Source organism: Taudactylus pleione, unplaced genomic scaffold, assembly GCF_031769625.1.
Source record: "Taudactylus pleione unplaced genomic scaffold, aTauple2 ptg000726l, whole genome shotgun sequence".
Classification (NCBI taxonomy): domain Eukaryota; kingdom Metazoa; phylum Chordata; class Amphibia; order Anura; family Myobatrachidae; genus Taudactylus; species Taudactylus pleione.
The window spans coordinates 4,493,437-4,515,062 of record NW_028285128.1 but is presented as its reverse complement, the minus strand read 5'-3'; positions in this window follow the sequence as shown (position 1 = coordinate 4,515,062).

The following is a 21,626-nucleotide window of genomic DNA, read 5'->3' as shown; positions in this document are numbered from 1 at the left end:
ATTTTATATGTGGAAGAAAAGCGTATAAGTGGCTCTCCCCGAGTTCCGAAGGTTTGTGTTACCTGGGAAGAATAGTCCCAGAGGTTATGACCCTCACACATGTTGAAATGCTTGGTATTCATAAAAACACACCATCACCATATCTTCACACGCAGTATGAACACAGAGGCAAAAGAAATATGATACCTGGTGACGTGCATAAATCCACTCAGTTAATTAGTGAGACAACTGGCTTTCAAGTTTTAGTAGCACTGGATCCCACCAGGATCACTCGGGGTACATAAAACTTTAGATATATTCAGGACCTTGCTAAATTGATAGATAATATCACCGAGATGTATGATGACACATTCAGGTATACAGGTAGGGAATTGCAAGCGTACAAGAAAGAACTGGTGCAACACAGACTAGTGTTAAATTATTTAACCGCTGTCACTGGAGGGTATTGTGTAACATTGGCCACCCAATTTGGAGTGGTGTTGCACCTATGTCACCAATGATACCAGCGACCCCAAGGAGGTGATAGACTGAAAGATGGATGAAATTCTGCAGCTAAAATGGGAATTTCGGAAGAACCATAATGCTTCAGTGGCTGAAGTGGAGGAGAAGGTAGAGGAGTGGGTTTCATGGTTGAACCCAGCAAAATGGTTCTCAGGCCTAGGGAAATGGGTCCAGGAAATGATCGCAAGCATAGGTAAACTCCTGATCCTCATACTGGTTGTCATCATAGTAATTGGCATATGTGTCCGGTGTGTTCCTACTGTGGTAAAGTGTGGAAAATGTAAAGATAAGGTAAAACAAAATAACTAAATTATGGTGGTCAGCAATGACAATATGAATACTGAGGTAAATATAGAACTGCATTACAACCCTGAACTACCATCTTATAATGTATTATATTTAGACGTGCACAAAATGTATTATTAAAATGTTATTTTTTTTTTAAAAACACCTCAAATAATGCAAGTCCCTATTCCCCCTCAAGACTGCCTTTATAGGATTGATGCATCCCCATATCAGTCCCATGATCTTCCAAGATCCGCGGTGTGCGTATAATGGTAGTCTTATGTCCCAGCCCAGAGACACATTATTGATGGATTAAGAACCACCTTGTGCCATCCCATAATAACACTAAATAATATATATAAATGTAAGCCTAAATTAATATTTTTAAAATCAGAGTGTGATAGCATGTTTTTCGCTATCAAAGGGTGGACTGTTGAAGCTGGATAATTGGCTGAGACAAGATCAGCTTAAAATTTGATCGAAACGACGCCATCTTGCGAATGGCTGCAAGACACCATCTTGAAAATGAGATCTGCAAGACGCCATTTTGCAAATGGCCGCTCAGCGCTATTTTAGCTAAACTCACACTTAAATACATATGGCGATGCTATTATTAGCATCAGGCGATCGCATATTTTACCATACCCTATACACACATTAATACACACAGTTGCGCTGTTAACATGTCGCAGATTTGTGAATGCATAATACCCCGCATGCGAACGCTGTTTATTAGCTTCATGCGTACGCATCTGCCCCAAGTTAACTAGCATCTTTTCCCAAACCCCTAACAGTTACACACTGCACATTCATGTAAAAGGTTCCATAGTTTAAAGGTATAAGATTAAAGTTTTATCCATTAAGTATTTAATGCTGTGAAATAAAGGCTATTTGGTATCTTAGGTTTAATACATGATAAGTAAACCGTGTTTGGTGTTATTCTGATCTGCACTTTCTCAACAGCTTCCCGGTATCATCGGTGTGAAGATCGCAACATGCATTCTCAACTTATGGACCGTAGATAGTTAAAGCACCAAAATGTACTTTGTAAAATTAACAGCTTAGGTTTGCATGAGGCGGGAAAACGGAGACAAAGGCTGTCGGAGGCTGGTCTGTGTCCATTTGAATCAACCTGTTAAATGTCCTGTAACAGAAGCACCGTGATGGAGAACCAGTGGGATCGCAACAAACCTCTCTATTGTATAGTCTATTTCTGTAAGGGTATAAATATGTGGGTTCTGACCTCATGCTGATGCTGTTGATGGAGGTTTCTTGTTGATGCCGGAATCTGGTCCCAGAAGTCCGTGCGTATGTATAACTGTATCTTGGGTCTGTATAATTTCTTTGTGCTAAATTGTACTTAGATCACAGCTTGTAACTATCTGTACTTTGAATAATACTTTGTGCTTTGGAAACACATGTTCAAGGTATAAAGTCTTTATTTTACTGTATGACTGCGTACGCAAATATCGTCAATTTAAGAAGGTATAGGCAGGATTTTAGAAGGTATAGGTAGGAGTGTATAGAGGTTTTAATTCAGAATCCTTAACCCGGATCGAAGTGTAGTGTAAATGAGGTCTGAAGCCGGGTCCGACTCAGGTTTCACCACAGGTCGAACCCAGTATTTTGGTGGAAAATGGGTATTATTCTCTGGAAACCTCTCTGCATCCATGTTTGTAGTTCAGTTATGTGTGATTATAGATCTGATGTCCTGTTATTTCTAACTGATTCATAGCAATCTACATTAGTCTTAACTACATGAAAGTGGCAGAGGTCAGGCTGGACATCGAGCAATGGTCCTAGCACTAGCACCTGGTTGGGGTGCATGCGACCCACCAGGCACTCAGGTCAAGGACCACAGCATTCAGTGTTCCCCAAAGCTTGCCAAATGGCCTCCAGCTGAAACAATTGTCCACCTGTGCTATAGCTCATTCATTTCATGGAGTTGTTCTACATATAGAAACTTCATTATTGCAATAGGTGGGCCATAGACATCAATGGATGATCACAGTGCTGGTATCTGTCCCTCCCCGCACATATATATAGAGACACAATTAATCTGTGATCAAAGCAAGCAGTCCAAAGATATCCCTCCTCACCATTCACAGAAATGGGTCTCGTGGGAAAATCCTTATAATTGGCTAATACCCCTTTCAGACTTATGCCTAAAACCTGGGTTTTTGCGCATGAACGTGTATCAGTCCGGGTCTGACGTAAGTCTGAGTGCAACCCGGGTTGGCAGTCCCAGGTACCCTGCTAGCTAGCAGGGTTTTTACCGGGATTTGCAACTCGGGTAGACGACTCGGTTCGAGTGTGAAAGATGTGACCCAGGTCTTTTAGACCCGGGTCGCGCCTTAAACAAACTGATTGGCCGAGGACAGTGGCGCTTGGAGATGAGATCATCTCCAAATGCCCACTGAATGCCAAAAGATCCAGGTCACTGCAAGACCTAGGTACAGTGTGAAATCGAACTGATTCATTTGGGGCTTTGAAGTTCATTTTGGAGTGGGATTTGCTGTTTGATTTGGACATGAACATGCAAAAGGGATTTTGCTGTTCAAGTTCAATTCGATCTCATGAGATTTCAGTGATTCATAAAAATGAATGTCTAATCTCAAATGTTAGAGGCCACTTATGTGGATCAGCATGCTCAATCATTTTAGCTAACTGGTAGATGTGTGTTGTTATACACTTCAGTGACATTTTCATTTATGTTGGATACAATTTAACCAACAATTAAATACAAGTTAATAGGAGAAATCCTGTGATTGTGCAATTATCATTACAAGCAATAAGCTCATTGGATATTGTATAATTCAGCTTGATTTTTATTTGATACATTCTAATTTATTGTATAGAATTGAGAACTTTATTTGAATTTAAATATACCCATTCCCTGAATTAATACAATTTTAGTGTCTACTAATACTTTTTCAGAAGATATTTGCTTTTTTAGGAGCTGTATAAGTAGTGCAATATTATCCTAACAAACCACTAATAAAGGGCACCATAAACAAAGACACTAAAAACTTTTATCTTAGCACAGTCTGGATAGATAGACATTATAGTGCGGTACTGCTGTATAATCTATAGAGCAATGATTTATGCCAGCAGCATGTGATATATTAAGCATATTACAAACATATAGAGCCCTCATAAGGAGTTTCGCAATTTTATCAGGTGATACCTGTCAGCAACATAATTCCAGGCATCACAGAAAGCTAAAGATTCTTTGTTTATACACAGTCGAGTCACATTATTATGACCACCAGCTAAGAGCCAGAGTAACCACCGTGTACAGCACAGACAGCAGCTAGACGGGCTGGGAGTGACTCAATAAGGTGCTGATAGGTTGACACAGGTATCTGGAGCCATGCTGACTGCAGTGCATCCCACAGCTGCTGGAGGGTGCAAGGTGGAGTATCCATAGATCGTACTAAATGATCGAGGTGGTCCTACAGATGCTCAATTGGGTTCAAGTCCAGGGAATTAGGGGGCCAGGTAAGTACTTGGAAGTTTTGGTCGTGCTCGTCGGAAATTTCTAGCCGTGTGACATGTCGCACAGTCTTGCGCCTCAGGGAAGACTATCAGCATGTATGGGTAACCTCTACCGGCAATGACAGAGGTAATAGCAGAAGGCACTGGGTTAACAGCAGTAATAGCAGTAATGGCTGTGGGTAACAATAACAGCAGTAGGTCTCTACAGAGGAGCTAAGTACTGCACATACATGCTGTACTGTGGTACTCTACACAGTGGTGCAAACAGAGGGCCTGATTCAGCAGTGATCTGCTAGTGCACTGCTGAATGCAGATTCCTGATGGTTTAGAATCTGAGCAGGCACCTGACCTGTTCTGCACATGTGCATGAGTCACTTAGCCGGCTGATGTCCCCTCAGATTATCTAATGCTGTGTTGTACAATGCAGCCCGGATAAGTAATGCATGCAGGAGGCTTAATACCTCCTGCTGCATGACCATAATTGCAAGGATGGAATTGCAAAGCTACTGAATCAGGCCCAGAGTTCACACAAATGCTCACAAGCATGACATTGACGTCATCCTGCGGGAGCGTCACTGTACAGGAGGAGACAGCACAGGAGCGCACTCCTCTCTAACACCCCTCACTGGGGTTGTCTCTGGTCAGATAAAAATATTGCACTTTACTTAAGCATTTGTCAGCAAAGTCCACATGTTAAGACATTTGGGGTTATGAAATAAAAACAAACAGTGAAACATATCAACATTTTAAATAACTTCTAGCCCACACATGTGTTGTCAGGAACACATCAGTCCCTTCATTAGCATATCAGCAGTATTATCTTCACTTGCTACATAGGTTTCACTGATAGACCTTTTCTCCACTAACTCACAGATAAAGTGGAGTATAATATCAATGTGCTTGGACTGTCCATGATGCTTGGGGCTATACTACAAGTCAATTACACTCTTTTTGTCACACTCATTGGGTTATATTTACTAAAGTGCGGGTTTTTAGAAGTGGAGTTGTTGCCCATAGCAACCAGAGTCTATTTATCATTTATATTGCACCTTCTAGAAGATAATAACTAGAATCCGATTGGTTGTTATGGGCAATGGATTGGGTATTTGATGCCAGCCCTCGGGATCCCGGTGGTCAGAATCCTGACGCTGGCATCCCTACCAGGTTAAAATGCTAACGCCTAAAGGTAGGTATTCCTAACATAACCCCTAACCCTACCCCTAACCCTTCCTCCCCGGTGCCTAAACCTAACCACCCCCCTAAACCTGACCCTCCCTCCTCGCACCCTAAACCTAACCTCCCCCCACAGCCTAACCCTAACCCTACTGCTTTCCCTAACCTCTTACCCTAACCCTACCCCTAACCCCAGTACTTACCTTCAGGATTCTGGCGGTTCAGATGCCAGCGCCGGTATACTGGTGTGTCAGTATTTCCGGCATTAGCATTCTGACTGCCAGAATCCCAGAGATTGAGATTCTGACCATATCCCATGGACAACAACTCCACTTCTAAAAACCCACACTTTAGTAAATATACCCCATAGTCTCATCTTGGCTAAAACAAAAGGGTTAATTTACAAATTATCCGGTTGAAAAACCTGAAACTTCTGTTCATGTTAAGGCCCAATATTTAAAAGGGCAGTGCTTTTACTAGCTAGATACGGCTAGCAAAAGCACTGCCCTTTTAAATATCAGGCCTAAACACAAACAGAGGTAAATAAATCCCAAAGTCTCTTAACCATAAAGGTTCCTTAGCAGTTTCTGTAAGTACCATTTACTCCTCCTAAGTGGTGGATAGAACAACAGTTGGCTGCTTTCTGTTTGCCCAGCTGATGGCTGTGCCTGCTAGTACACACAGGTATTTGTATATATGAATGATGGTCATCCATATATTTCAATATATTATTTCAAGGCTTTGAAAACTCTAATTTTAAGGAACTTGAACCTTTTAAGTACCTTAATATTCTTTTAACTGCAGTCTAGAGTTGTTTCCCAGAGATAATTGCAAGTAATCTCACCCAGCTCACAGCATTTGTGATGTCAGGATGAGTCCCAATACTTGCATACATTAAACTTCCAATAGCTCTCTGATAAGGAACATTCTTAATTTCCTCTATCTCTGCCTCAATTGTTGGTGACATGGTTTTTGTAATTTGTGTGCCTTTATTAATGGGAGTACTGACTTGTTTTGCTTTTTTCATTGCATTCTTGGTAAGTATTGCCTCAATATATATCTGCTCATGAATTGTAACAGTTCCTGCATTCAAGTTTTATAAAATCCTCAAGTCTAAGGTTATGTGAAGGCCCCTGGTCTTATAATATCTATTTTTGTTCTAACAGATAATTGACATTGGCTGTTTTTTCTCCTGACCTGCTAACAACAAATCTTCCACATATACGACTATGATGAACTGTCTTGTATTTTAGACAGTGATCAGTCTGTGAATGCACAAAGTACAGCATCTAGTTTAATGCACCAACAACAACCACCACTAAATTTTAGATCATGCAATGCCTTTTTCAACAGACAGACGTTTTCTTCTTGAAAAATGTTCTCATTGTAATGTTCAGGGGATTCCATATAAATTTCCTCAATTCTCCATTTAAGCGGACAAAGCTAAAGTACTACTGGTACAGCAGTAAATCATGCATGGCAGATATGGCAATGATTAAACATAATGTACTGTATCTTGCAATAGGCAAGAAGATTTCCCTGTAGAAAATCCTGGATTTTTGTGAATATCATTTAGTGGCAAGGCGGGCTTTATAATGGGCAATAGATCTGTCTGTATTTAGCTTTTTACAAAAGACCCACTTGTTCATGAATGTCTTGCGGTGACTCGGCCTGTTAACAACAGTCCATGTATTATTGTCATCCAATGATGCCAGCTCTTTATCTATTGCTGATTTCCATTCCTCCCAGTCATTGCTTGACTTTGTGTTATGGAAAAGTGTCTCACCAGCTAAGGCAGGAAAACTTGGTTTGTAGAGTAGCCTGCGAGGAGGGCAAGATAACTTGGTTAGATGAGTTGCCTGCCAGGAGGGCAGGATTTCTTGGCTAGATGAGTTGCCTACCAGGAGGGCAGGATCTCTTGGCTAGATGAGTTGCCTGCCAAAAGGCCAGGATTTCTTGGCTAGATGAGTTGCCTGCCAGGAGGGCAGGATTTCTTGGCTAGATGAGTTGCCTGCCAGGAGGGCAGGATTTCTTGGCTAGATGAGTTGCCTGCCAGAAGGACAGGATTTCTTGGCTAGATGAGTTGCCTGCCAGGAGGACAGGATAACTTGACTAGATGAGTTGCCTGCCAGGAGGGCAGGATTACACAGGCTGAAAATAGTTCAGGTGTAAATGTACAGTTTGATTACACACAGTAGGGCTGAGAAAACTGTAGCTGCTGATTATACAGAGGAAGCACGGACCCAAAGGCTTGGGCCTGTATACACTGAGCACAGCATGTGGATGGTGAATAGTTCAGGTGTAAATGTACAGTTTGATTACACACAGTAGGGCTGAGAAAGCTGTAGCTGCTGATTATACAGAGGAAGCACGGACCCAAAGGCTTGGGCCTGTATACACTGAGCACAGCATGTGGATGGTGAAAAACAGACAGCAAGCTAACAGCATTCAGAGCAGAGTGGAACAACAGTCTTGAATAATTGAGCTACACAGTAGGGCTGAGAAAACTGTAGCTGCTGATTATACAGAGGAAGCACGGACCCAAAGGCTTGGGCCTGTATACACTGAGCACAGCATGTGGATGGTGAATAGTTCAGGTGTAAATGTACAGTTTGATTACACACAGTAGGGCTGAGAAAGCTGTAGCTGCTGATTATACAGAGGAAGCACGGACCCAAAGGCTTGGGCCTGTATACACTGAGCACAGCATGTAGATGGTGAAAAACAGACAGCAAGCTAACAGCATTCAGAGCAGAGTGGAACAACAGTCTTGAATAATTGAGCTATCTGCTGAAGCCTTTAAGGCAGCGTGGAGGGAGACGGAGAGTGGTAAATAGAAGCAGCGGCTGAAGTGTAGACAATCATGGAGGATAGCTGGAACAACCAGACTGAGCTGTAGGAGGAAACTCTATAAATGGCGAGGGGGAATGAATCTGGAAGCTACAAATAGGAGGAGCAGCCAATCAGCAGCATATGGAGTATGAGTCACTCACTGCAGCATCCCCGGTGCTTGGTAATCAGCGGAACCGGATTCTGAGTCAGTGTAGGTCCTGAGCCGGTGGGAAACAAGCCACTGCCTTGGCTTGTGACAGTACCCCCCCCTTGACGCGGGGTTGAAAAACCCCCAGAGCCTGGTTTAAAGGGAAATTCCTGAAAAAACATCCTCTTCAACCTGGGAGCATGTAAGGCATCTTCTGGAATCCAGGAACGTTCTTCCGGACCATAGCCCTTCCAATGGACCAGAAACTGCAACCGACCTCTAGATACTCTAGAATCCAGCACTTTCTCAACCACAAACTCCTGTTGACCGTGGACCACCACCAGCGCAGGCCTGAAAGAACTCCAGTTCCCAAATCTATCTGACTTATGGACTGGTTTTAATAAAGAGCCATGAAAAGTGTTGTTAATCTTTAATGAATTTGGTAGTTGGAGTTTGAAAGCAACTGGGTTAACTTGATGATCTGGAAAGGACCAATAAACCGAGGACCCAATTTGTGAGAGGGTTGCCGGAGTTTGATATTTCTAGTGGACAGCCACACTAAGGGGGTCATTCAGACCCGGTCGTTAGCGCCGATGCGCTCGGACCGGGTCGATGGCCCCCCACAGAGCATGCGCACGATGGCACCGGCGTGCGCATGCGTGAGACCTGCTACGACCGACAGCGCCGGTCGTAGCGGGTCTCAATCCAAAGGGGGCGAGCTGTCGATGTTGATTGACAGCTCGCCCCGTTTGGAAGGCGGGCCAAGGGGTGGCAGCCCAAACGGGGGCGTTCCCATTTGGGGGCGGCCCCACTGACATCGCTAGTGATGTCAGTGGGGAGCTTCCGGCTCAGACAGAGCCGAAAGCTCTCCGGGGCTTACGACAAGGGAGACCCTACCCTAGGGTCTCGTCGTAAGCCCCGATGGTCGCGACCATCACCATCGCGACCATCACCTTAGGCGATCGTAAGGCTGTGGGTGTTAACCGCAAAGGAGGACATCTTGAAAATTCAAGAGGTCCTCCCCTCATTCAGACCGACCGCACGCTCTGTGCGACCGGCTCTGAATGAGGTCCTAAGTCCCCCCCTTTGAACATGCAAGGCCTCCGATGTCTATCTGCCAATTTCTTAGAATAGAGAGATGCCTTGAGGAGATTATGATGCACCTTGGCCCAAATACCACGGAGTCTGGAAACAGTCCCTGCATCAGAGGATCTGGAGAATGATAAATCAGATAAATTGGCCCGAGGATGTTGGCCCGTCACACAATAGAAGGGTGAAACTGAAGATGCAGAGTGACAGGAATTGTTAAAAGCAAATTCAGCCATGGGAAGAGCACAAACCTCACATGCCAAAACAAACTCCCGAACATCCAAAGCCAAAGACGGCCACCAAACCGCACGAGACATTAATTCAATGGTCTTATATATGCCTGGATGTCCGAAAGCCCGTCTCACGTGGAGTCCTGTAGGACAGCTTTTCTCAAATTTACAGGAACAAACAGGTGATTGGACGGTCTACCAGGAGGCGAATCCTCTTGAAACACAGACAGATCCTCAGCCAAATTTCGAGATAGAGCCACCTGGATACAAGATCTGGGAATGATGGATTCTTTGATCACAGTATCCTGTTGGACAAGAGTGAAACTCCTGGACAATGCATCAGCCTTGATGTTAGTAGATCCGGGTTGAAAAGAAATGAGAAAATTAAATATGGTAAAAAATAGTGCCCATCATGCTTGCCTGGAGTTAAGCCTCTTGGCCGATTCAATGTATGCCAAATTTTTGTGGTCGGTGAGGACAGAGATCCGGTGTTTGGCTCCTTCAAGCCAATGTCTTCAATCCTCAAAAGCGAACTTAATGGCAAGCAGCTCCCTGTTCCCAATGTCATAATTACACTCGGCTGAAGAAAATTTACGTGAAAAAAATGCACATGGATGGAGTTTGCCATCCAACGGATTATTCTGAGAGAGAATAGCTCCTGCCAGAATCTCAGAGGCGTCCACCTCAACCACAAAAGGCAGATCTGGATCCGGATGTTTGAGAACAGGGGCACTGGTGAATGCAAGTTTGAGATGTTCAAAGGCCCGAACTGCCTGACTATGCCAGTTAGAAGCATCCGCACCTTTCTTGGTTAACTCTACTATGGGGGCAACAATGGAGGAAAACGAGCCAATAAATCTCTGATAGTAATTGGAAAAATCAAGGAAACGTTGAATGCCTTTCAATGTAGTAGGCTGAACCCAGTCCAATACTGCATTAACCTTTCCAGGATCCATGGAGAAGCCATGAGGAGAAATAATATATCCAAGAAAAGATACTTGCTCCACATGAAACTCACACTTCTCCAACTTGGCAAATAACAAATTCTCTCTCAATTTAGATAGGACATGACTGACATGCTGGACATGCTGGTGCATGGAGTGAGAGTAAATGAGGATGTCATCGAGATAAACAACCACAAAAATGGCAAGAAACTCCCAGAATACATCGTTGATAAAGTCTTGAAAGACTGCTGGAGCATTAGCCAATCCAAACGGAATAACTACATTTCATAGTGCCCCGTATGCGTATTGAACGCCGTTTTCCATTTATCTCCGGTCTTGATCCGGATCGAATTATAAGCTCCACGGAGATCAATCTTGGAAAAAATGGAAGCTTGCCGGAGCTGATCAAAAAGTACCGAGATCAAGGGCAAAGGGTACGAGTTTCTGATGGTGATTTCGTTCAATGCCCTAAAGTCAATGCAAGGACTTAATGACCCATCCTTCTTCTGGACGAAGAAGAAACCAGCCCCAACCGGAGATTTAGAAGGACAGATGAATCCTTTAGCCAAGGCATCCACAATATACTCCTCCATGGCCTTATTCTCAGGTATAGAAAGAGAATAGAGATGACCCTTGGGTAACTTGGCTCCTGGTAACAGCTGTATGGCACAATCATACGGACGATGAGGTGGTAGAGAATTGGCCTTTGATTTAGAAAAAACATCTGCAAAAACATGGTATTGAGCAGGAAGTCCTGGAAGAGGCTCTGAGACAGCAGAGATAGCCGTCCGGATGGGTGTAGATAAACAGCAATTTTGACACGCTGTACTCCATTTGACAATATCCCCCGTAATCCAATCAATGACGGGATTATGGGTCATTATCCATGGAAACCCCAAAATGACAGGAGCAAAAGGTCACTGGAGTAGCAAAAAAGAAATCATCTCCGAATGCAAAATCACAACTGAGAGACAAAGAGGTGGTGTCTTGAATTTGATAAGACTATTAGCCACCAGACCACCATCTAACCCACAAATAGGAACCTCTTGAGGTAAAGGAACTGCAGCTAAACCTAAGGAATGAAAAAATAATAAGTCAATGAAGTTCCCAGCAGCACCGCTGTCCACAAACGCCGATACGGAATGGACGGATTGCGACAGATGTACCACCGCAGGAACTAGCAACAAATTTTTTGAGGAAACAGATGCCAGGCCTATATGTAACTCCTCTTTTACATTCAGACCCGATCTTTTACTGGCCTATGTGGGCAAGATTTCAGCGGATGACCTCTAGCTCCACAATATAGGCAGAGGCCTTGAGATCGTCATCTTTGTCTCTCCCTGGGCGATAGCCGGAAAGCTCCCAGTTGCATGGGTTCCTCAGAGTCCTCTACCAGCAGCCAGGAAGGTGACTGAGGCGCCTGTACAGAAAGACTGCGTTCTCGTTAGCGTTCTCGGAGGCGACGGTCAATACAGATGGCTGAAGAGATTAAGTCGTCAAGGGACTCGTGATGGATGTTGGACCAAAATGTCCTTGATGGCATTCGAAAGACCCAAGCGGAATTGGCTACGCAATGCCGGGTCGTTCCATCCTGAATCCACTGCCCATCTCCGAAACTCTGAGGAATAATCCTCTGCGGGATTTTTCCCCTGCCGAAGAGCCCACAGCTTGGATTTGGCCAAAGAACTACGGTCAGGATCTGCATATAATAATCCAAGAGCATTAAAAAAGGCATCTACTGATAAAAGCGCAGAATGTGTTGAAGCGAGACCAAATGCCCAAGTCTGTGGATCTCCTTGTAAGAGCGAGATCACTAATCCTACCTGCTGAGTCTCAGATCCAAAAGATAAAGGTCGGAGATGAAAATAGAGTTTACAACTCTCACGGAAGTTCAGGAACTGAGTACGGTCTCCAGAAAACCAGAGAGATTCATTTTAGGTTCCTTGGGAACGGCTCCAGGAGTGGATGCCTGAACATCCTCAAATCTTATAGAGAGCTCCTGAACTTTTTGGGTAAGCACTTGGATCTGTGCGGCAAGGATTTGTGCAGGGTTTTGAGCCTGCTCCATAATGAAGGACACGGAACGCACAGACTTAAATACAAAGTTGGCCAGTTATAATGTTATGGAAAAGTGTCTTACCAGATAAGGCAGGAAAACTTGGTTTGTAGAGTAGCCTGCGATGAGGGCAGGATAACTTGGTTAGATGAGTTGCCTGCCAGGAGGGCAGGATTTCTTGGCTAGATTAGTTGCCTGCCAGGAGGGCAGGATTTCTTGGCTAGATGAGTTGCCTGCCAGGAGGGCAGGATTTCTTGGCTAGATGAGTTGCCTGCCAGGAGGGCAGGATTTCTTAGCTAGATGAGTTGCCTTCCAGGAGGGCAGGATTTCTTGGCTAGATGAGTTGCCTGCCAGGAGGGCAGGATTTCTTGGCTAGATGAGTTGCCTGCCGGGAGGGCAGGATTACTTGGCTAGATTTGTTGCCTGCCGGGAGGGCAGGATTTCTTGGCTAGATGAGTTGCCTGCCAGGAGGGCAGGATTTCTTGGCTAGATGAGTTGCCTGCCAGGAGGGCAGGATTTCTTGGCTAGATGTGTTGCCTGCCAGGAGGGCAGGATTTCTTGGCTAGATGAGTTGCCTGCCAGGAGGGCAGGATTACACAGGCTGAAAATAGTTCAGGTGTAAATGTACAGTTTGATTACACACAGTAGGGCTGAGAAAACTGTAGCTGCTGATTATACAGAGGAAGCACGGACCCAAGGGCTTGGGCCTGTATACACTGAGTGAACTCACAAGAAACACCTCAGCGCTAATGAGCCAGTAATTCAAATATCAGTGCAGCAGTGTTAAAAGAGGTGATTGCCAACCTCACAAGCATATACAATAGAGAAAAGAAACTGCACTCTGATATTTATGTTGGGACATAGGAACAACACATTGATATGTTAAAAGAATTTATTGCTTAAGATAATAATAATACCAAAAAACAAAAACACATGATAAACACAATAAATATGACAAATTAGTCAGCCTGCTAGAAGCTCATAAAGGTATGTAGCAAACAGGAAATTGACAACCATGCAAATATAGGAGTTGATCAGGCTCCCAGATCTATACACACTCTCCTGTGGTAGTGACTACACCATATACCTGTATAGGTGTGGGCTATATAATGCTGTAGCAAGTGAGTTTATTAAGGCACTAGTAAAGCCTGTAGCCACTGATTCCCAACAATGTATCAATGATGATATTAGTGGAACCCGTTGAAAAAATGCCAGTTTTATATCAAAGTCATAAATGATGTGGCCAGTCTCAAGCGTGGATAATGAGGCTGACCATATATTCCAGAAGTAAGCCTGTATATAGCGCGTAGAATAGTACCCTATTGTGCAATAGACAGTCACGCAAAATTCTGCTGGGTACTTAAATATTTGAGGCTGTCAATAAGTACCTGTAGATAGGGACCATGCCGTCCTTTACACAGAGGAGATTGGAACTGAGAATTGTCAGTGCAGTTCAGCAAGATGTGCTAAGTATTGATGTCCGACAGGTCTGCAAACTGCTTGTTTTTCTCTTGTTCGGCGTCAGCACCCGTCCCGTGCTTACAGCCGCCGGGACCTCTGTCAGCAGCCACGTGACTCAGGTCCGTATCTGAAGTGGACACCGGAGGATGCTGATAGGGTGATGGTCTAGCGGTGGTTCAAATCTCACAGGAAAAAATTGCAGGCTAATTTTCAATGTAGCGGCACCTGGTTCCAAAAGGGTAATAGCTTCAGTGGCTTATATGGAGAGCAGCAACGCGTTTCGGCTACTACTGTAGCCTTTTTCAAGCTGTAATGCTCCCCTTCATGGCTAAATGATTTATATAGAGTATCAGAATGGAGCCTATTGGGTAATTAGATAATTGTTTCACTAACCATCCAACTCTCCTTAACCCTTAATGATCGGTTCCAAAGAGATGTGTCCATATCATTTATCAATATAGTCTTAATATTCTTTACAACATCTTAGACACAATACATTCAATGAATATAAAAAAAAGAAAAATATTTATAGAAGCAACTAAAATCAATTAGTAATAACCGTATAATAATGAACATAGTACGCATATATAACCATGTGCATATAACACGTGTGTGTGCATACATGAGCACACCTATTACAGCCCCCATATGTCAACATGTGTGACCATATGTTTAGCTGTCTACCCTTATGTCCCAACAATAAACATGACAGAGTAATATAAACCATCGGAGGATATATAATATAATTGGAGCTTTATTATTAATGATTAATCGAAACATCGCCTGTGCAATGTCAACTACTTGGTGATATCCCGAGTAGTGCACCAAAAAAAGTGGAAAAGAGAGAGACAAGAAAAAATAGCCTATCTATATCTAACAAACAAACATATACCTGAACCATCGATGGTCACCATCGAACAATAGCCTTCTAAATTCCAGTATATTGTTATAATAAATTGGACATAAACTGTAAATAGGTAAATAAATGAACAACTAGATTAGTGCACATACTATAAGAGCGCATGTGCATATATACACATACATGCATATAAGCATATACATATATATATATATATATACACACACATGCATACGTACGTACATACATATATGTTAATATTGAATGGTGTTAATAAGTATAATGCTGATAATACTAATGGTAATACTGATGATATATTTGCATCAGTAGTGATACTATACTAATGGATGAGCACTAATTGTTCAAATATCAATATCAATCTTGATGGAATTGGTTGATCAATTGGAAACACCTGATATTAGACAATGTGGCTAAAAATATAAAAATGGGACTATCTCTAATAAGACCCAACCGATATATATCAGAGAGAAACACTATGGGGAAAAGATTAATAATAATAATATCTGGTCATCTTTCTAATAGCCCAGAACAACTCGGGCGTATGTGTGAACGAACCGGGTGCTTTCCTTTTTACTTTATCCTTTGCTTGCAGTGGGTATGTGCATTATTTTGCACACGGTTCGTTCACACATACGCCCGAGTTGTTCTGGGCTATTAGAAAGATGACCAGATATTATTATTATTAATCTTTTCCCCATAGTGTTTCTCTCTGATATATATCGGTTGGGTCTTATTAGAGATAGTCCCATTTTTATATTTTTAGCCACATTGTCTAATATCAGGTGTTTCTAATTGATCAACCAATTCCATCAAGATTGATATTGATATTTGAACAATTAGTGCTCATCCATTAGTATAGTATCACTACTGATGCAAATATATCATCAGTATTACCATTAGTATTATCAGCATTATACTTATTAACACCATTCAATATTAACATATATGTATGTACGTACGTATGCATGTGTGTGTATATATATATATATGTATATGCTTATATGCATGTATGTGTATATATGCATATGCACTCTTATAGTATGTGCACTAATCTAGTTGTTCATTTATTTACCTATTTACAGTTTATGTCCAATTTATTATAACAATATACTGGAATTTAGAAGGCTATTGTTCGATGGTGACCATCGATGGTTCAGGTATATGTTTGTTTGTTAGATATAGATAGGCTATTTTTTCTTGTCTCTCTCTTTTCCATTTTTTTTTTGGTGCACTACTCGGGATATCACCAAGTAGTTGACATTGCACAGGCGATGTTTCGATTAATCATTAATAATAAAGCTCCAATTATATTATATATCCGCCGATGGTTTATATTACTCTGTCATGTTTATTGTTGGGACATAAGGGTAGACAGCTAAACATATGGTCACTCATGTTGACATATGGGGGCTGTAATAGGTGTGCTCATGTATGCACACACACGTGTTATATGCACATGGTTATATATGCGTACTATGTTCATTATTATACGTTTATTACTAATTGATTTTAGTTGCTTCTATAAATATTTTTCTTTTTTTTATATTCATTGAATGTATTGTGTCTAAGTTGTTGTAAATAATATTAAGACTATATTGATAAATGATATGGACACATCTCTTTGGAACCGATCATTAAGGGTTAAGGAGAGTTGGATGGTTAGTGAAACAATTATCTAATTACTCAATAGGCTCCATTCTGATACTCTATATAAATCATTTAGCCATGAAGGGGAGCATTACAGCTTGAAAAAGGCTACAGTAGTAGCCGAAACGCGTTGCTGCTCTCCATATAAGCCACTGAAGCTATTACCCATTTGGAACCAGGTGCCGCTACACTGAAAATTAGCCTGCAATTTTTTCCTGTGAGATTTGAACCACCGCTAGACCATTACCCTATCAGCATCCTCCGGTGTCCACTCCAGATACGGACCTGAGTCACGTGGCTGCTGACAGAGGTCCCGGCGGCTGTAAGCACGGGACGGGTGCTGACGCCGAACAAGAGAAAAACAAGCGGTTTGCAGACCTGTCGGACATCAATACTTAGCACATCTTGCTGAACTGCACTGACAATTCTCAGTTCCAATCTCCTCTGTGTAAAGGACGGCATGGTCCCTATCTACAGGTACTTATTGACAGCCTCAAATATTTAAGTACCCAGCAGAATTTTGCGTGACTGTCTATTGCACAATAGGGTACTATTCTACGCGCTATATACAGGCTTACTTCTGGAATATATGGTCAGCCTCATTATCCACGCTTGAGACTGGCCACATCATTTATGACTTTGATATAAAACTGGCATTTTTTCAACGGGTTCCACTAATATCATCATTGATACATTGTTGGGAATCAGTGGCTACAGGCTTTACTAGTGCCTTAATAAACTCACTTGCTACAGCATTATATAGCCCACACCTATACAGGTATATGGTGTAGTCACTACCACAGGAGAGTGTGTATAGATCTGGGAGCCTGATCAACTCCTATATTTGCATGGTTGTCAATTTCCTGTTTGCTACATACCTTTATGAGCTTCTAGCAGGCTGACTAATTTGTCATATTAATTGTGTTTATCATGTGTTTTTGTTTTTTGTTATTATTATTATCTTAAGCAATAAATTCTTTTAACATATCAATGTGTTGTTCCTATGTCCCAACATAAATATCAGAGCGCAGTTTCTTTTCTCTACTGTATACACTGAGCACAGCATGTGGATGGTGAATAGTTCAGATGTAAATGTACAGTTTGATTACACACAGTAGGGCTGAGAAAGCTGTAGCTGCTGATTATACAGAGGAAGCACGGACCCAAAGGCTTGGGCCTGCATACACTGAGCACAGCATGTGGATGGTGAAAAACAGACAGCAAGCTAACAGCATTCATAGCAAAGTGGAACAACAGTCTTGAATAATTGAGCTACCTGCTGAAGCCTGGAAGGCAGCCTGGAGGGAGACGGAGAGTGGTAAATAGAAGCAGCGGCTGAAGTGTAGACAATCACGGAGGATAGCTGGAACAACCAGACCGAGCTGTAGGAGGAAACTCTATAACCGGTGAGGGGGAATGAATCTGGAAGCTACAAATAGGAGGAGCAGCCAATCAGCAGCATATGGAGTATGAGTCACTCACTGCAGCATCCCCGGTGCTTGGTAATCAGCGGAACCGGATTCTGAGTCAGTGTAGGTCCCGAGCCGGTGGGAATCAAGCCGCTGCCACTGCTTGTGACACTTTGCCTTAAATATTTTGCAGTTCACAGAAAGCAAACTCTTAATAATTTCTAGGTTTTTTTTCCTTTATTGCTTCTCACAGAACTCCTGCTATGTGATTGAATATCCACATTGGTAGTCTTTAACTCAGACATGCTTCCAGCTGTCAGACTATGCAAAGTAATAAACCTGTGCTACGGTTCTCATTCCAGCTTCACAGTAGTTGGCGCTGTTTCATGGAACACCATGTCCCTAGAATTTTTAAGCTTTTTGTTTGTAATGTCCCATAGTTTGTATCCTTATCTTTCTTGGCAGTATCCAAGCATGATAAACTCAACTGACTTGGGATCCAGGTTTAATTCCTCTACTCCTTAGGGATATGAGCATTTCCTCTGTACGCAAAGACTTAGAAATGATTTCACTTGGCTTTCTTCCAGACCACACCTCTTGGTGTGTTTTGCCTTTTACAGCTACTGTGGGTGCATGTTTTTTAAGATATACTGTTGTAGACACTGCTTCTGCCTCTTTTCTAGGCCTGTGTCACTCAGCATAGTCCACGCTCTCTCCACAATTGTGCAGTTGGCCTGCTTGCTGACACCATTCTGTTCTAGCGTGTATGCAGTGGTTAGCTAGTGCTCTATGCCATATTTCTTCAAGAAGACAACTACACTTTTGTTCTCATATTCCCCACCATTGTTAGATCTCAAGAGCTTCAATTTCTGACCCGTTTAGTCTCCACCAAACTCTTGTAGTCTGTAATTTTAATACTTCACTTTTAGCTTTAATGAACTAAACATGTGGCATTATTGTGAAGTCATTGATGAATGTCAGGAAATAGCGGTATCTGCTTATCAATTCTACCTCCATCAGACATCACATGTCTGTATACACCAATGCTTACAATGCAATCAATGCTAACAGTGCAACAGCTCTGGTTGCTGATATCGGAAAGCGCCAGTGGGATTGCTGAGCCTTTATACAGCTCTCACACACCAGTCTCTAAATTGTTTGCAGCTCTCCCTTCACCATCCTGTCAAGAAGTTTCTGGAAATTATCATACACCAGGTGGTCTAATAGCCTATGCCACAGCTCCATACGCTGGCTTGAATCAGAGTTCACCATTGCATAACACTTCTCTGTGTCTAGGACATATAGGTGCTGGCACACGTTTGCACAACACACTTTCCCTCTGCAAATTTCACCTTGAATACTTTGGCTTCTAGTACACTTGTGGCAATCAGGTTGGTCCCCAAATCTGGTACTGTACAAATAATACATCATGTATGTATGTATGTGAAAACAGTTTTACCTTTAATTCTCAGGTGTACCATGTTTGTCCCAACTTTTGTGGCTGTAAGGACATTGTCTCTGATTCGTCTGACTGATATAGGGTCACATGTACTCAATGATGTAAATCATTCTTGATTGCAGCTGAAATGGCTTGTGGCTCATGAGTCCATTGTACAACCAAGCTTTTCTATGACTGTCTGTGACATTTAAAGTGGACTTGTTTCTTTTATCATGCTTCTTTTGCGTGCCACTTGAGTTTCTCAATCTGCATTCAGGGGCTTTATATCCCACTTTGTGACATATGAAACAGTTGTACTTAGGCCTTTTGGGTAAAGCAGAACTCTCAGCATTTGTCTCAACCAGTAAGCATTCTTGAAACTTGAGCAGCTTAGCCCTCATGATCTTCATATGCTGCCTGCAAAGCTATCCACATGTCATGTGCTAACACTTTCCCATGAGTTATGGAATACTCATGCTGTTCTACAGCTAGGCCAATGGTTCCCTTGACTCTATCTACTTCATCAGGATTTGGATTGTCACCTGGATTTATGATCTTACACAACCTATCTCGCTTTAGCTGCATCTCCATAGCAAATTTCCACATGGGATAATTCTCTGAGCTTCTGAGTTTTACAAAGCTCATGCTGGCTACTTTCACTGTGCATTTCTGTCTTAATCCAAATATAGGACATTTATGTATTTTGACACAGTGGTACTGGGCCCATAAACTATTAGTATAACCTATTGGTAGAACCTGGTTGGTTGCAATGGGTGTCAGAGAAATATTACATGACTGTTAGCTCACACAGATGTCCTTAATCAAGATGGTGGGGATATTTGGTAGCAGTGGTGTACACAGAGTTAACAGCAATGACAGCGGTAATAGCAGTAGGCACAGTGTTAACAGCGGTAACAGCATTAGTGGCTATGAGTAACGGTAACAGCAGCAGGTCTCTACAGAGGAGCGGCACTGTACACAGTGGTGCAAACACTGGGACTGATTCAGAGCCGCTCGTAAGCGGCCGCTCGTTTGCTCTGAGCGATGATCGCACAACTGCACATGTGTATGGGTCGTAATGCGCATGCGCGAAATAGTCATTGCGATCGGAAATCGTGCGCTCATAAAACAGCGAGGGGCTGCTAATTTGATTGACAGAATGTACCGTTTGTGGGTGGTAACGGGAAGGTGCTTGAAAACGAGGGATTGGAGATCCGAACGCAGGTGTGCCTAACGGTCAAAATGGCGTTTAATGGGAGTGCATAATTATTAAAGGAGCGTCATCGACCACGTCACTTGGTTGTCTTTTAGCCTGAACTGCTCGCAGTGATAGCGGTAAGAAAATCCTACCACAAGCACTGCGAGCAGTTCAGATGCCTTTCGATGTTCCCAATTAATCTAATAAATACCGGAGATGATGTGTGATGAGAATGGCAAAGGGGCGTCTTTACAAAATAGCGAGCGCATTTTTCGGACGCTCGCTCAGACATAGAAGCGTCAACAAACCGCAAAGAGCGGGCACTCAATTTAAATATCCGGACCCTTTTTTAGAACGGCCGTCCACAAATAGCGTCCGGGTCTGAGTCAGGCCCAGAGTTCAAGCCTGCCCACTAGCATGGAAGTGATGTCATCCCACCGGCTTGTCACTGTACAGAAATAGACAGCGCAGGAGTGCACTTGTCTCCAACAAAAAGATCTGCTGCTAACGTCTTGGTGCCAGATAGCTACTACAGGACACATTCAGAGGTTCTGTGGAGTCCATGGCTCAATGGGTCAGATCTCCGAGGGGGACTTATATTAGGCAGGTAGTTTTATTGCTATGGTTGATGGGTGTATAGCACCAGCATATTCTGGAGCACAAAAAAGCACAATAATTAAACAACTGGGTAGTTAAAAAAAACAACAACACTCTATAGGGAAATAAAAGTTTGATATATGCCTTATATTGCATATGCACTTTTTCCACAGCCAGATTGTTGTGGGAAAAATGCATTGGGTGGTTATATGATCCATTCACACAGCAATGTTTTGTTTG